General features: G+C 42.5%; 1 protein-coding gene across 3 annotated transcripts in view; it reads right to left on the reverse strand.

Moving 5' to 3' along the window:
• The window catches only part of SHISA6 (shisa family member 6), a 189660-nt gene that overhangs the window by 78844 nt on the left and 96426 nt on the right, over positions 1–14390 (reverse strand). The window lies entirely within an intron of this gene.

Below are 14390 nucleotides of genomic sequence, written 5' to 3' on the forward strand. Positions count from 1 at the left end.
GGCAAAGTGCGATTGATCTATGCTTGTATTTTTATACTTTTTGTACGTGCAATACTTACCCCTTTCATATGAACTGCCAATTATACTTTTATATTACTACACTATGAATGGTTGTGCGCTCTGTGTATACAGCTCTGCGATGTGTATCCCATGCCTTTGATGAGCAGCACACGTGCAGTTACAGTACCTTATCCCAGGATTTGTATTCATGACTGGATATTGTTAGGCTAACTGCCTTGTACACCTGTGTGTGTTCACACACTCCAATTATTTCTTCACATTATTCTCACTTTGTACTATCAGGCAGTGCATCACTTTCCAATACTGGTTGTCCCTACTATTTCATTTTAACCCTTTGAGCGCCACATTTTCTTGTTCTATATTCTTATACTAGAGGCATTGCACCTACGCGACCTCACATTTGCTAACACATCTCAGAGTAACATTGATTTTACAGAACGTGCTGAAGCTCCCAATCTGTGTTAATGCCAGAAGGGGCAACTGTGTCCAATGAGAAGATCCAAAACATTTCTCCCTTGTTCAACACATTTAGTCTCTCTCCTCCCCGAATGAGCAAACGAACGTGCTCAATTCCAATGAATTTGACATTGTTTCGCCCTCCCCTTGGACACTGGAGAAAATGTCTTGAAACCGTGTGTGATGTTTTCCTTTCTAATGGACCGTATACAGTATGCTCCAACATCCTCTGTTTGAGGGGCCCGATAGTCCTCCCCACATGACCTTTACCAGAACCGCACCGTCAACAATACACAACAAAACCCGTGTTACAGTGGATCAAGGGGTTGATAATAAATTCGGATCTCATCTTCTTCATCTTGAGATACTTTGTGGAGTCCGCAAAGTTACATATTTTACAGTGCACACATTTATAAAATCTTCTACCTTCGTTCTATAGAACCTGGCCTTCCTGAAATGTGGGATCTGCATTGGCAAACGGCTGGAAGTCAGCACCCACATTTAGCACACCCCAATGTTTAGAGATCATCGCTCTGATTTGGAGGGCATTTTTGTTGTATTGTATAATGAAAAGGGGAGTAGTGTCGTGCTTTGCTTTGCCCTTTTGTTGAATATTGGGATTTTTCCATTTTCCACGGAACACACTAATTTTTCGCAACATACAAATAGGTAAAAAAGTGACTTATTTAAAGGACGTATGAATCTTTCTAAAGAATTCAGTGATGCTGCTGTTGATTGCCTTTTATTTTGACCCATTTTGGTGAGCTGCCATTTAAATGACGCACACGTTAAAATGAGTCGTATAAACCTCCCATTTCGTCACCTTGACCAGCGCAAGGAAAATACTGCGGTCTCAAAACCAAGTTAACTTTGCATTTGTTCCCCTGAAGAGCACTTAAATTCTTTAGTACAGGGGTGGCCAACTCCAGTCCTCAAGGGCCACCAACAGATCAGGTAATAGGAATATCCCTGCTTCAGCACAGGGGGCTCAGTCAAAATGACCAAGCCACTGATGGTGCTACCTGTGCTGAAGCAGGGATATCGTGAAAACGTGACCTGTTGGGGGCCCTTAAGGACTGGAGTTGGCCGCCCTTGGTTTAGTTGAACAATTCCGCTTAATGTCACGTTATTGTAGCATAAACTTGCATTATCTTCCGAAAACGAGATGTTACGTGTGTCTTGGCTTTATTCCGAACCAGACCCTTAAATAAGTCTTTAACTAACGTTGGAAATATCGCTATATTAGTTAACTCATGCTTAACTGTGACCCCTCCAGACCCGGCAAAAACCCTATTTCAGGGTGTCAGTAATGCCAAGTTTAGGTAGGACGTATCCAACATAATGTTAAGTAAATACGCGCGGTTATGGTAATTACTCATTTGCATGTCATTATCACTAACGACCATTCTAGTTCACGCTGCGCTGTTTACGGGAGAAAACATAGCTTAATGTTATTTTATTGCTTTTTGAAGACACATGGTTAGCCTTTAACGCGACATTAAGTTAGGTTAACGCCACGTTAAATGATGGGCCTATGCTTTGTATAATTTTTATATTAATAATAATAACATCTTTATTTCACATAGCACTTTTCTCCCAATGGGTCTCAAAGCGCGTCACAATTACAGTATAGTGCGAGGTACGCCAATCAGAGTTGGGATGTAGTTCCCACGCTCTGATTGGCTACCGTACCATGTTACAGACACAGTCCCTGGCCAGAGGAGCTTACACTCTATGATCGAGTACAGTATCTGTATATCGGGCCTAGTGGGAAATCCATCACTGCTGACACCAGATGACACCCTGCTTCTAACTCAGTGCCATCCTTTACAGAGTCGGTACCTTTACTCGCTGAGCCGCTACTTCTACTGATCACTGAACCCCTTCGCTGATCGGAGCGCTCTGCATCCGCCTCGATCCATTACAAAACATTTGGTGGAGACTCTTCTGAAAGCTGAGAAACGACCGTATAACTGTATATATAAAGAATAGGTCTATTAAAAGTGCAGCCACGTGAAGAAAACTGAGTTTAAGTCCGAAAGTGGAAGAAAAAAAAAAAAAAGATTTACCCCTAAAATACTAATAAACTCACAAAGCGAATCACACGAGGGTCCCCCGTTTTTAGTTCATCTCCAGAGTTAGTAGGACATACGCAAACCGACCCAGATCAGACGGATGTGTTCTAAAGGATGAAAGAGTCGTCTTTGGGTACTGGGTGCTGGGTGCTCTTCCATAAACCAGGCTATGCGGCACAAGCAAAAATGCCTGTCATTACCCAGAATCCTCGTCTGCAGCCTAATCTCTGTATGACAATGGGGTGAACTGAACGGGTGTTGGACACGTGGAAAACAAGCAGATACGAATCACAAGTTGCTGTGCTTGCGGATTAGTAAAACGTCTCGTTTTCATGTGCTGTGGGAAATAAAACAAGGAAACCCACTCAAGGACTGAAGTAATTTTGCTCTGTAGATCGGGTACTATAACTTTGCTCCAGATGATGTCTTTTTGGAGAGATGCCAGTAGAAATATTAACCGCAATAGTTTCCCATTTAAGATTCTTATCATTTCCCCCTCTCCTGCAATTACCACAGATAAAGATACTTTCCTTGGGGCATTCACCACTAAAACCCTCTTAGGTCCTTTTAGACGTTGATTTTGCAATCCTGATTTCCCAATTGTAAAAAAAATGCTGTTTATGTGATTTATAACAGTACCAAGCAATCTGCCTACCTCTCTCCCTGGACTGTATTCATTAAAGATTACTAGGTCTGTATTACAATAGGAACGTCAATGAAAAGCACATTAAACAGGTTTATGCCTCATTGACAAGGGCACGGTACCAACTTACAGTATGAAGAGGAAGTTACATGTAATGGTTTAGCAGTTCATTAAGTTAAACCCGTTGGAGTAGAATTAAATGCACTGTATGGGTTAATATATGGGATTGGAATTCCCAGTGCTGTGTTCTCAGTATTTGTTGCAACCTAGTAATTGACGGCGGATCAGAACCATTTGACCCACCATGTCTGCCCATTTTCCTATCTATTGTAAAACCTCGGACCCTATTAAATTCTAAGTTTCCATTCAGCCCTGTGCCTGTGTAGTAACACAGGAGGGAGAGGGAGGAGTAACACAGGAGGGAGAGGAAGGAGTAACACAGGAGGGAGAGGGAGGAGTAACACAGGAGGGAGAGGGAGGAGTAACACAGGAGGGAGAGGGAGGAGTAACACAGGAGGGAGAGGGAGTAAGGGTACGTTGCCATTTATTGGACCAACAAGTAGTTTATATGTTGCAAGCTTTTGAATCTCTCAGGGTCCTTCATGGGGTAAAAGACTGAGGTTGGAAAGCTTGTAACATTAACTACTTGTTGGTCCAATAAAAGCTATCATACCCCCTACTCCCTCCCCCCCACCCCCCTTTGTTACTACACGGAAGAAGGGACCAGCATGAATCCAGCACGCTTTCTGTGAATTAGTTCCTCGCATTTCCCCTGGGCCTCACTCTGCAGTGTCAGAGTATAACCTCTTGTTCTAGCTCTTCTCTCTCTCTGAGATATGCTTCTCTCCTTGTTAATCCCTTTCAGTGCCCTCTTTGCGTACAAAGTACGTCATGATATAATGCATGTTTTCTAGCGGCAGATCAGGCTGGCCGCTCCAGTCGATCTGACAAACAGGACGGGAGCCCTCTCTGCGGCTATGTTTATTAGTCCATGCACCAATGTCGTACCTTTCCTTTGTGCAACTTCTAGCTTAGTTATGTCCTTCTGGAGATGGTCCCCAAAGAGAAAGAGAGGTGTCTGCAGTCATTCCTTTTACAGGCTTTTGGTATTTGTATTATCCTGTAGTTAGTATGGTATTGCAGTACAGAACAGGAACCTAAACGCAGTCACATATATAATAACAGAGATATGTATATTAACATTCCTCATTTTGTTTCATGCTATAGAGAAAGAGTGGCCAACTCCAGTCCAGAAGGGCCATCAACAGGTCAGGTTTGAAGGATATTCCTGCTTCAGCACAGGTGGCTCAGTCAGAATGACCTAGTAAGGCGTCTTCCAGCAGAAGTCTGCTTAGTAAATATTGGCCTAAGTCTTTGTATCTCTCCAATATGGGAAAGCTGGACTGAAACAGATAAATAACCTAGACCTGGAACAGCCGGCTCCCCTCCAGTAAATCACAGTGACACAAGACTATCCTTTTACTGGAACATGTCCGGCTGTCTGCCAGTGAGGTCACCCCTGCACCGCACAAAGATCGGTGCTTTCTGGTAAAGCAGATCTGTCTCCGAGATTTTTATTGAGAACAATTGTTAAGTGAACTATATATGTAAATAAAACCGGCTAAACTATGATTTCAGAAGTTCAAGTAAAAGGCACAGCACTGATTTCGTTGGCTCTAATCAAAGGCCATGAAAGCTGAAGCTGCCATGTAGGTCATTGACAGTGATACAGCATATTTAATGGATTAAGGGTTATATTTACTAGGAAGTGCTAACCATAAGACACCGTCTGCGCTGGAAGACGCCCTACAGACCAGTCAAGTCAAAGGCCATATTTACTAAGCAGTTTTACGCCGTAAAAAGGGAGGAAGCAGTGGGTTACAGGGGTTTCAGGTGAGAGAACAGTAGAGACAAAAGGGGCAGAGAGGAGACAGCCATGAGCAGAGCGAAAGATTGAAGAAAGAGATCACAGTTCAAATGTACAGTGCAGTGTAGAAGAGAATACATGTTTACATTGATAAAGTGGAACTACAAACGAAATCCTCAAAGCATTGGGATTACCACAAAATAATCTGGATTTGATTAATGGATTTGGAGAAGAAGTGACATCTATGAAATAAATGGTTAATGCAAGCTCTTACAATACACTTGCTGCATAATTAAATGCTAACGAGTTTGCATCCCTTACAGCTCAGGACATTAATTGAAAATAGCAATTAGGAATGAGGGCTATTTGAAAGGCACTTAGAAAATTGCAGGAAAACTAAAGCCAATATTAAAGGCTAATTATTTTTCAATTATTTTTCCATTAACATAAACTTTTAGATTGCGGTTTACCGATATATGTTCCCTGCTTGCGCAGTTTCTTTAAATATTCCTCCTCCTGCTATATAAAGTCTCAGAAGGGTAAAAGGCATGTAGGAAAGGTGAAGTATTAAAAAGTTTGGTGAATGGATGGCAGCTAAACCGTAAACTCTACGAAGAAAGCACTCAAAAAGCAATTAGCGTATCCTTTGCTAATACGCATCATCAAGTTCATATTTAAAAATTATGCCAGTATATTTGTTCTGAAACTGAAGTAAATGTTGGTAAATTCAGACTGAACTCTATTTTCAAAGTATATTGGGTAATATTGTGGGTGTGCATAGCTGACGAAGACCTCTCAAATCGTTGACAAACATGGTGATTTATCTTTTGCAGGTCAAATTATTATTATTATTATTATATTTATCTAGATTTGTGTTCCCCATGGTCTAGGACTCAGAGACACTGTAATCAGACTAGACAATTAACAACAATCGGTCTGTTTTCTCACATGACCTTGTAGATGAGAAGGGTAAGAAGAGAGATGAAGAAGGAGAAGGAAGGGATGTTTTCTGTAAAGCCACAAGCAACGACTGAAGAAATTAGACAGTTTTACCTATCTGAAGCAGAGATATTGCACAGTTGGGATCAAATATCAACCTTTCAATCATATCCTCTTTTTGGAAAACTCCAGAATTTGAGGTTCTGGAGGTTGCTTGTAGCAGTTCTGTGAGCCACAAATTCTATCAACCAAAAACCAATGACTGGCTATAATGACTTTGAGTGTAATTTGCTGGGCCCTTATGTAACTTGCTATGAAACTTATTCCCTGTGCTAGAGACAATGTTCGTCCAATTCTTTTGAATGGAGCTGGACTCTTCTCTAACACTGAGAACCAACTTTATAGCAGGTGACCAGAGGCTTTGAAAGGTAATTAAAAGAAGAGAGCAGATCAGTGTGCTCACACGCACGCACATTTTAGAGGGCATTGCTTGAAGAACAATGGACTATTTATTTATAGCCAATACTCTTTCAATTCACTGAACCTCCTCTTAAAATTCCCATGACTGGGAAAGAACAGCATAGCAGATAGAATAGGATCATAATAATCACTGATATTGTTCTGACACTCTTGTCCTGAAGACCTTGTAATCAAATTGGTCATGCTTGCACCTCACGGGTAATGTGACCGTTCAAGGAGCGGACACGGAGAATTGAACTGGGCTCTCCTGCTTCCGTGTCAGCATTTACATCTCATAGAAGTAAAACTTTTAAAAGGGCAGTCCATCGTAGGAAACAAATTAACTAAGGACAGTGACAAGTTAAAAAGATTAAATGTTGTCCAGTGTTTTTCAACCAGGGTTCCCTGGGCATCTCTAAAGGGTTCCATGTAATTTTCAGGTAATTTTAAAATTATACCAAATATAAAAGAATTTACAATGCATCTGATCTCAGACGCGCTATTAGAGAGGGTTGGGGTTCCTTACAATGCATCTGATCTCAGATGCGCTATTAGAGAGGGTTGGGGTTCCTTACAATGCATCTGATCTCAGACGCGCTATTAGAGAGGGTTGGGGTTCCTTACATGCATCTGATCTCAGACGCGCTATTAGAGAGGGTCGGGTTCCTCAGAATTTCACATAGGGTTCCTTAACCAGAAAAGGGTTGGAAATTACTGTAGCACCTTTAAAAAAATCCATGTATAAATATTTAAAAATATTTTTTCTACTCAATGTTCCTATAGTAAACGGCGTGACGGTGTTTCAGCAAATGATCTGATCATTAAAATACCTTATATAGCCATTAACATTGCTGGCTGCGCTTTGTTCTGCTGTTTAACCAGACAATTAAAAACTTATGGTGGGTAAAAAAGTGACAAAAACTCTCTACCGTCCAGTACACAGCAAATACAAATACCACTTGTGGTGCACTTGTATGCCTAAGACAGGTCTCCGTAAGAAGCAGAGAGTGCCCGTCTCTGCTCATTTTTATGTCGTTTCCCAGAATCCCTGGCAGCAATGCATGCCAAGAGATAATGGGGAAGGGCAGGGCTGCAGACCTGTCTGAGACGTGTGAATGTGCTCACACGTGATATTTTAATTTACAGTTCTTTTGTTTACAAAGTAATTATGGAACCCTCATTAGTCAGACAGCTAAACAGAAGTATCTGGCGGCCTGCGTTTCAGTGCTCCCGACAAAACTGGATTCTTAGGAAGTTTTCACACAACGAAAAATAAGTAAGACAGTTACTTTGACCCTTTGCGTGTCCCATAGCGTAGTTAACACATCATGAGGTCCGGCACGCCAGCGACACCAGGATGTAGTAGTTACGTCACTGGCTTGTTTGCTGGGGGAGATCGCAACGTGAGGAGACGCCTACTTATCCGTTCACGTGATCAGTGACGTCGCTATTATACGCTCGCGATAACGTGATCATTACGTGCCGGAGGGGCTTAAAGGGTTAAAGGGCGATTACATCATTTTAAGGAAGCTAACTACATTGATCAGTTATCACTTTTTCATTTTGTAGCCACTAGATTGAACTACCCCGTTAATTGGACGCTGTTTCCTATGACATGTGTAACTCTACGTTGGGTCTAGTTGGGAGTATGGCTTCGGAAGGAACAATTCTATAGCATCATGTGTCTGTAATTTTCTGCCGTATTCCTTTACATCCAATACCTATTGTATGCAGCGAATGGGAACAGCGTTACGATCATTACGCAGACTTTCTACAGAGACACTTTTGCTATGATTAAAATATATTTAGTGCTTCTTCGCTTGAAATGTAATATCCTAAATATTGCCATATTACACCGATGAATCATTTTTACACAGACCCTAAAGATCATTCAATAGCACGTTGTGGGTTTTATATTCAAGATTTAGCGCTTGTATTGTTATGAGGTTCAGCAAATTCTTCCAGAAGCAGCCAATAAAATGTCCCCAGGGGATGAAAGAAAAGTGCGCCAGCTGAAGGGGCCAATAATGTCGTATCAGATTTCTAGTATCCGATTATATGTAATTTAATGCAAAACACAACATTGTTGGATATTTTACAGCAAATGCCAATATATCTGTTACACGCTGTAGGTTAGGTTCAGCAGACCAAGAAGCTGATGTAGACTTTAGCTCCAACGCAATGAGGCAGAAATCTTCCAGAGCAAGAGGGAGATAGAGTGAATACAGACCAAAGAATCCTTAGCTGCACCTGGGGGTGTTCTACAGAGCTGCTCCATTCTCCCCATGATCCCATCGTACAGCGGCTAAGATGCAGACAAGGATTCTGGGAAGTGACAGTGCAAATAAGTGTACTGGGCATATCACGTTTAGCTTCCATTTTTACATCGAAAGGAAGCTGAAAGTAATATGTTCGGGGTCCTCAAGAACCGCAGAGTTTGCGGTCTCTGTAATTCTTTAACTAGAATAACAATGAACAGGTTTGTAGGTTAAACATCTGAATTTTAGAATCCACGCAAAATATGAGCCAAAACCCAAAACGTTCAGATTAGGTGGGGCTTTTTTTTTTTTGGAAACTGAGCACAGTTTGGGATTTGCGAATTCGGGCACAAAAGTTCATAACTCGAAAAAAAATATCCTACTTACAAAACGAAAAACCAGCAAAAAAATATCCTACTTACAAAACGAAAAACCAGCAAAGTTCTGGCAAAAACAAAACACAGACTTTTTTTTTTTACAACCAAAACACCAGTGTGCCGTCCCATATAGAATCAAAGTAATCTAATAGCAGTGATTAAGTTTAAAAAAATATCAGATAAACCAAAGACATTTTAAAATAGTATTTTAACCTACCAGCGCCCATAGTTCATATTTCAGTTTGCTATAGTAGCCCTAATGAAAAAGTATAATTTGTAACATCTTGAGCCTTGAATAGTTTAGCATCGTTTAGAAAATCTGGCCCTGTCTTTTCCAACAAATGACCGTCATTTTCATGGACATGTTTTATCTATGCTAATTGTCCGTATCTTGGCTGTCTTCGTGTTTGTTATAACCTCATTTTAATGGAAATGCTGCATTCCTTTTGCAAAACTGAATGAAACCATACATATTCTTTTCATCGTTCTGTTGAACTAGCAATTTATCTGTTACATAAATTGCAAATGGTTCTTGGCCGGCGTATTAGAGTATAATTTTGACATCAATGAAAATTGCGCATCTTTTCTCTGTCTCTAGTACAAGTTATCAGGGCGCTAAAAGCGTTCCCAGATATTCCCAGCCGAAGGGTCCATTAAAAAGGGCCAATCCTTCTCAGCCTCCACAAAAAGAATGGAAATGTTTATATTTGCAAATGTTTTTCTAGAAACCAGACGCTTTCTAAAATATCATAATGTAATGTTCTCCTTAAAGCAAATGTAATCACACTTACAGCAAATATTTGTCTGTTTTGGTTTATTTGGGGGGGGGGGGACATGGCAATCAACTACTTGTCCTTATCAGAGGCCTATAAAGAGAAAAGGAGGGGGGCTTTGCCTGTGCAAACTCCTGTTCAGCACACAGCAGCATCAGACAGAAAGGGGCGGCCGGAGAAAATGGAAGCCCTCCTTACTCCCAGCTCCCAAGCTGGGAGACTAACTTTAAAAATGATTTTAAAATACCTGCATACAGTAGGTGTCAGATTTTGGATTTTAAAAAAAAAGGAAAAAGTGTCCCCTACATGAAATGTGGGATCGCCCCCCAGCTATTAACCCCGTTCCCTGCCCGAGTCCCTTCCGCACTCTGCTGTACCAAGCACTCCTTGGCCTTTCTTCTGTTAGTCGCGGATAGAACCGATCCAGTACGATCGCACGGAAAAACTCCCAATGGCAGTATGATGGCGCTGGATCTGCGCTATTCACTATAAAACCCGTATTGAATACGTTGTGAAGCAGTGTTCCCCATGCTGGAGAAGACATCAGTGCCTTTCAAATGAATGGACAGATCTTCTCCAGCCCAGAGAAGCAGCTTTCCTGCATACTGAATAGGGGCCTTAGGGGCTTATTCTACATCAGCCAAAGCAGCCGATCGAACCGTTTTCGGACACAAACGGCCCCATTGGACTCTTCATCTGATAGAATAAGCCCCTGCGTATTGATCTGCTGTCTGCGCTGAAGACACGTCACTGTTAAGGAAGCGCAGTAATTCCTCAGGGCAAGGCATCTATTTGCTAAAGTATCCAAGCCTAAAAGATGTCTTTTTGTTAGGCAGTTTTCCCATGTCTTTCGCTGCCCTGAATAACCTTGAGGAAAAGCCTCATGCATTATTACTTAGCAAAGGTCGAATTCAATTCTTGGACCACGGTGAAACAATTAAAAGACAGCCTGGATTGAGACTTGGCAGCTACAACAAAACCTTTCATTCTCGTTAGCCTCCTATTTTTCGGTTTGACTTCTACGTTATAATCAACATAACTAACAGCCACTTTATTCAATTTATATTTAGTTTAGGCCCTGATTTTTCTTAAACAAAGTTGCATACTCTTGTTTTAAATATATTTAACATTTATTATAAGTTTTTCTATCTATAATAATTAAAGAGCCTGTGTGTCTGTGTGTGTCAGAGCCTCTGTGTGTGTGTATGTGTGTGTCAGAGCGTGTGTGTGTGTCTGTGTGTGTCAGAGCCTCTGTGTGTGTGTATGTATGTGTGTGTGTGTGTGTGTGTGTGTGTGTGTGTGTGTGTGTGTGTGTGTGTGTGTGTGTGTGTCTGTGTGTGTGTGTCAGAGCATGTGTATCAGAGCATGTGTATCAGAGCCTGTGTGTGTGTCAGAGCCTGTGTGTGTGTGTGTGTGTGTGTGTGTGTGTGTGTGTGTGTGTGTGTGTGTGTGTGTGTCAGAGCCTTTGTGTGTGTGTGTGTGTGTGTGTGTGTGTTTGTCTGTCCAGTGGCATAACTAAATTTTTTGGGCCCCTCTGCAAAAATGTTGTAAGAGCCCCCTAAACAAAACAAATTAAATAAATTTTGTTTTCACCGGGGTCCCCATGTGAGCGGCCTTGCGAGCACCCCCCCTGCTCCCCCTATTGCACACCACGAGATCACTCTCCCGCTCTCACATACCTTACTCTCACCCCTCACTGTCCCCCTTCTCATCCTCACCCTTACTGTGTCCCTCTCTCCCCCCATGCCTCACTCCCTTACTTACTTTTCCTTTCACCCTCCCTCAAACACACACACACCCACACTCCCACCCAATCCACACCAATACCAACACACAATCACAATTGCAGGGTTCAGTGGCACAGTAGTTACGCCCCTATGTCTGTCTGAGCCTGTGTGACTGTGTGTGTGTGTGTCTGAGCCTGTGTGTGTATCTGTCGGAGCCTGTGTGTGTGTCACGTTTGTAATCCTCAGAAATCAAATTTTCAATAGTTGAGTTGTCCGTATAATCACAGCAAGCGCAACTCAACTGACAAAAAGTAATCTGAACAGTGTCCAGGCAGAATAGCTTACTCAATTTTCATTGGCTGTTAGCCACTCAAGTTTGTCTCCTCTGCTTCAGGTATCCTTGTATCTCATGTGCACGTACAAGCTCGCGCTCACTATGGCCATGCGCTTTGGAATACACACGTTTGTAGCGTAAGCTATGCACTTCGCTCCGTATCTTGCACTATGGACGAGGCCTTAAGGCAAACATCCGGCTACTTTTCAGAACCATGGAGAGCGGACGTATCTTATGGTTCGATGTGTATGATGCCTTTTAATTTATGTAACAAAAAATACATCAATAAGTTAAGATCCCTTTGATGTCTACTAATCTTCGTGGTGGATTACTGCGTTGGGTCACCTTGCCTCTTAGCTTAGCACTTTAGAAAGTGTGTTGTTTCGATGAATAATTATCTCCTCCTAGATAATTGCTAAAAACAATTGACAGCTTTATAGAGATTGAAAGTCTCAGTCCGACTTGGCAAAATAAAATACGGAGACGAGGACGACGAATCTGGGAACGGTGAGGGACGAGCGTTTAAAAACCAGGTCAGGACCAAGCGTTCCTGAAATGGTGACCGGTACAGTATGCGTCTGATTGACAGGACCCAATGAATAAAATGTAATTTATTATGATGTAACTGTCCCTGCCCTGGTTCTCGGGAGGCTACATCAATGTACAATATTGGGTTACTCCGAGTCTCTGATTGTGCCACCCGTGCTGAAGCTGGGATATCCTGAAAACCTGACCTGTTGGGGGGGGGGGGGGGGGAGGAGGGGGGACAGCACATGAGGACTGGAGTTAAGAACGCCATCTCTAGACCTTTGTTAAAATAAAAAACCGTTGCCCTGTTTCATTTGTTTAGAATGTGTGGAAATAAGACACAGCGGCCGTGCTTTTATACCCACTGCCCAGCTGCAATACTGTATAAAACAGCACCCAGTTTACAACCTTATTGATTAGTATCCTTGCATCCCGGGCCCTGGACTGCCCATTTGTTTCTGTAATTGCTGTGCCTCTCATTGCATCTCTCTAAACTATCCGTGTTCTCCTTCCTTGCAGTGCTCTGGCCCCTCGCTCTGCTGCTTGACGTGGGTGGAACAGCAGCGCGCTCTCAGTTCCAGCAACCTTTTCTCTGTTTTAATTAAGCAGCTTGTTCTCTCAGCTAGATCATTATGGTACCTAATTCCTGTGGAGAAAGACGTATGTTTCTCTCGCTAAAGGTCTCCGCTTCCTCATCGGAAATAAAACATATTCTGATAGGAATAGTCAGATTTTCTCTGTCTCGCTCACGGGACGGCCGTCTCGCTCACGGGACGGCAGACTCGCTCACGGGACGGCCGTCTCGCTCACGGGACGGCCGTCTCGCTCACTGGAAGGCTGCGGCCATGGTAAACACTGCAGAGGTCGCCAGCGTTCACTCGGGTTCTCCCCGCCACCTGCAGCAGGAGAGATCTGTGTCCTGCATGCAGAGGAGATGGGGAGGCATGTCAGGGGGCGTGGCTGTGATGTCACGGAGCTGGTTCGCCCTCATTGGGCGAACTGCTCAAGTGACCCGGCTGCCGCACATGAAAACAGATTTTCTGTTTCCTCCTGATTCGCGAGCAACGGCGCGTCTGCTCCCGTGCGCGTTGGCGCGCTCCATAGACAGCCTCATAGAGGCACATAGACAGCCTCATCGCGATCACCATGGCCGCAGCCTAAGATACAAGGCGTCTTATGGAATAGCCGATTACTAAATATGGTCCTTACCTCGCCACAGATTAGATTATATGGTCTGTGACATTGGGAATTGTACTTTAAAAAAAATCTATATACAAAGCTGTGTGCTCGGCCATATTATATCGGAGAAATGCAAACAATAATATAATTATGTATTTCAGTGCATATGGAAAATGGAAAAATGCCTTTTTTTTAAAAAAAAATATCTATTATACCCCAAACAGCTTAACATTCTTGCTTAAAACTAGATTTCCCCTGAGTTTTTATCTCAGTTCCCTGTCTCGTTGTGAATTAACAAGTTTTATAATGGCACTTGAAGTCGGACTGTGAACAAATAAATCCTTTTTAAATTTCCTGCATTGTTGATCTTTCTCTATAAAATGAATCTGCCTTCAGTTTAAGGCAGGTGTTAGGATGGGGATTATCCGAACGCAAAAAGGGCTTATCTACTGTTTGCCTTTAAAGCACAGTTCAATTACAATGACACAATCATGTGTTCCACGTGTAAGTGCTCAGCGCATTGGAATACACTTCTAGTAATATCTCTAGCACACGGACTTTATTCAGAAGACTACGAGATCCTTACCACGACTCATACTGAACCTGGCAGAGGACTAAGGTGCTGAAATAAAAGGAATGTTGTTCAAAGTTCACCCTCCACAAACCTACAGCCCCACCCTATTATACCTAATGTTTATTTGTGAAGCGCCACCGTATGCCGCAGCGCAGTACAATGGGGGCACGGAGATTCGAT

The sequence above is a fragment of the Ascaphus truei genome, chromosome 22, assembly GCF_040206685.1.
Source record: "Ascaphus truei isolate aAscTru1 chromosome 22, aAscTru1.hap1, whole genome shotgun sequence".
Taxonomy (NCBI): domain Eukaryota; kingdom Metazoa; phylum Chordata; class Amphibia; order Anura; family Ascaphidae; genus Ascaphus; species Ascaphus truei.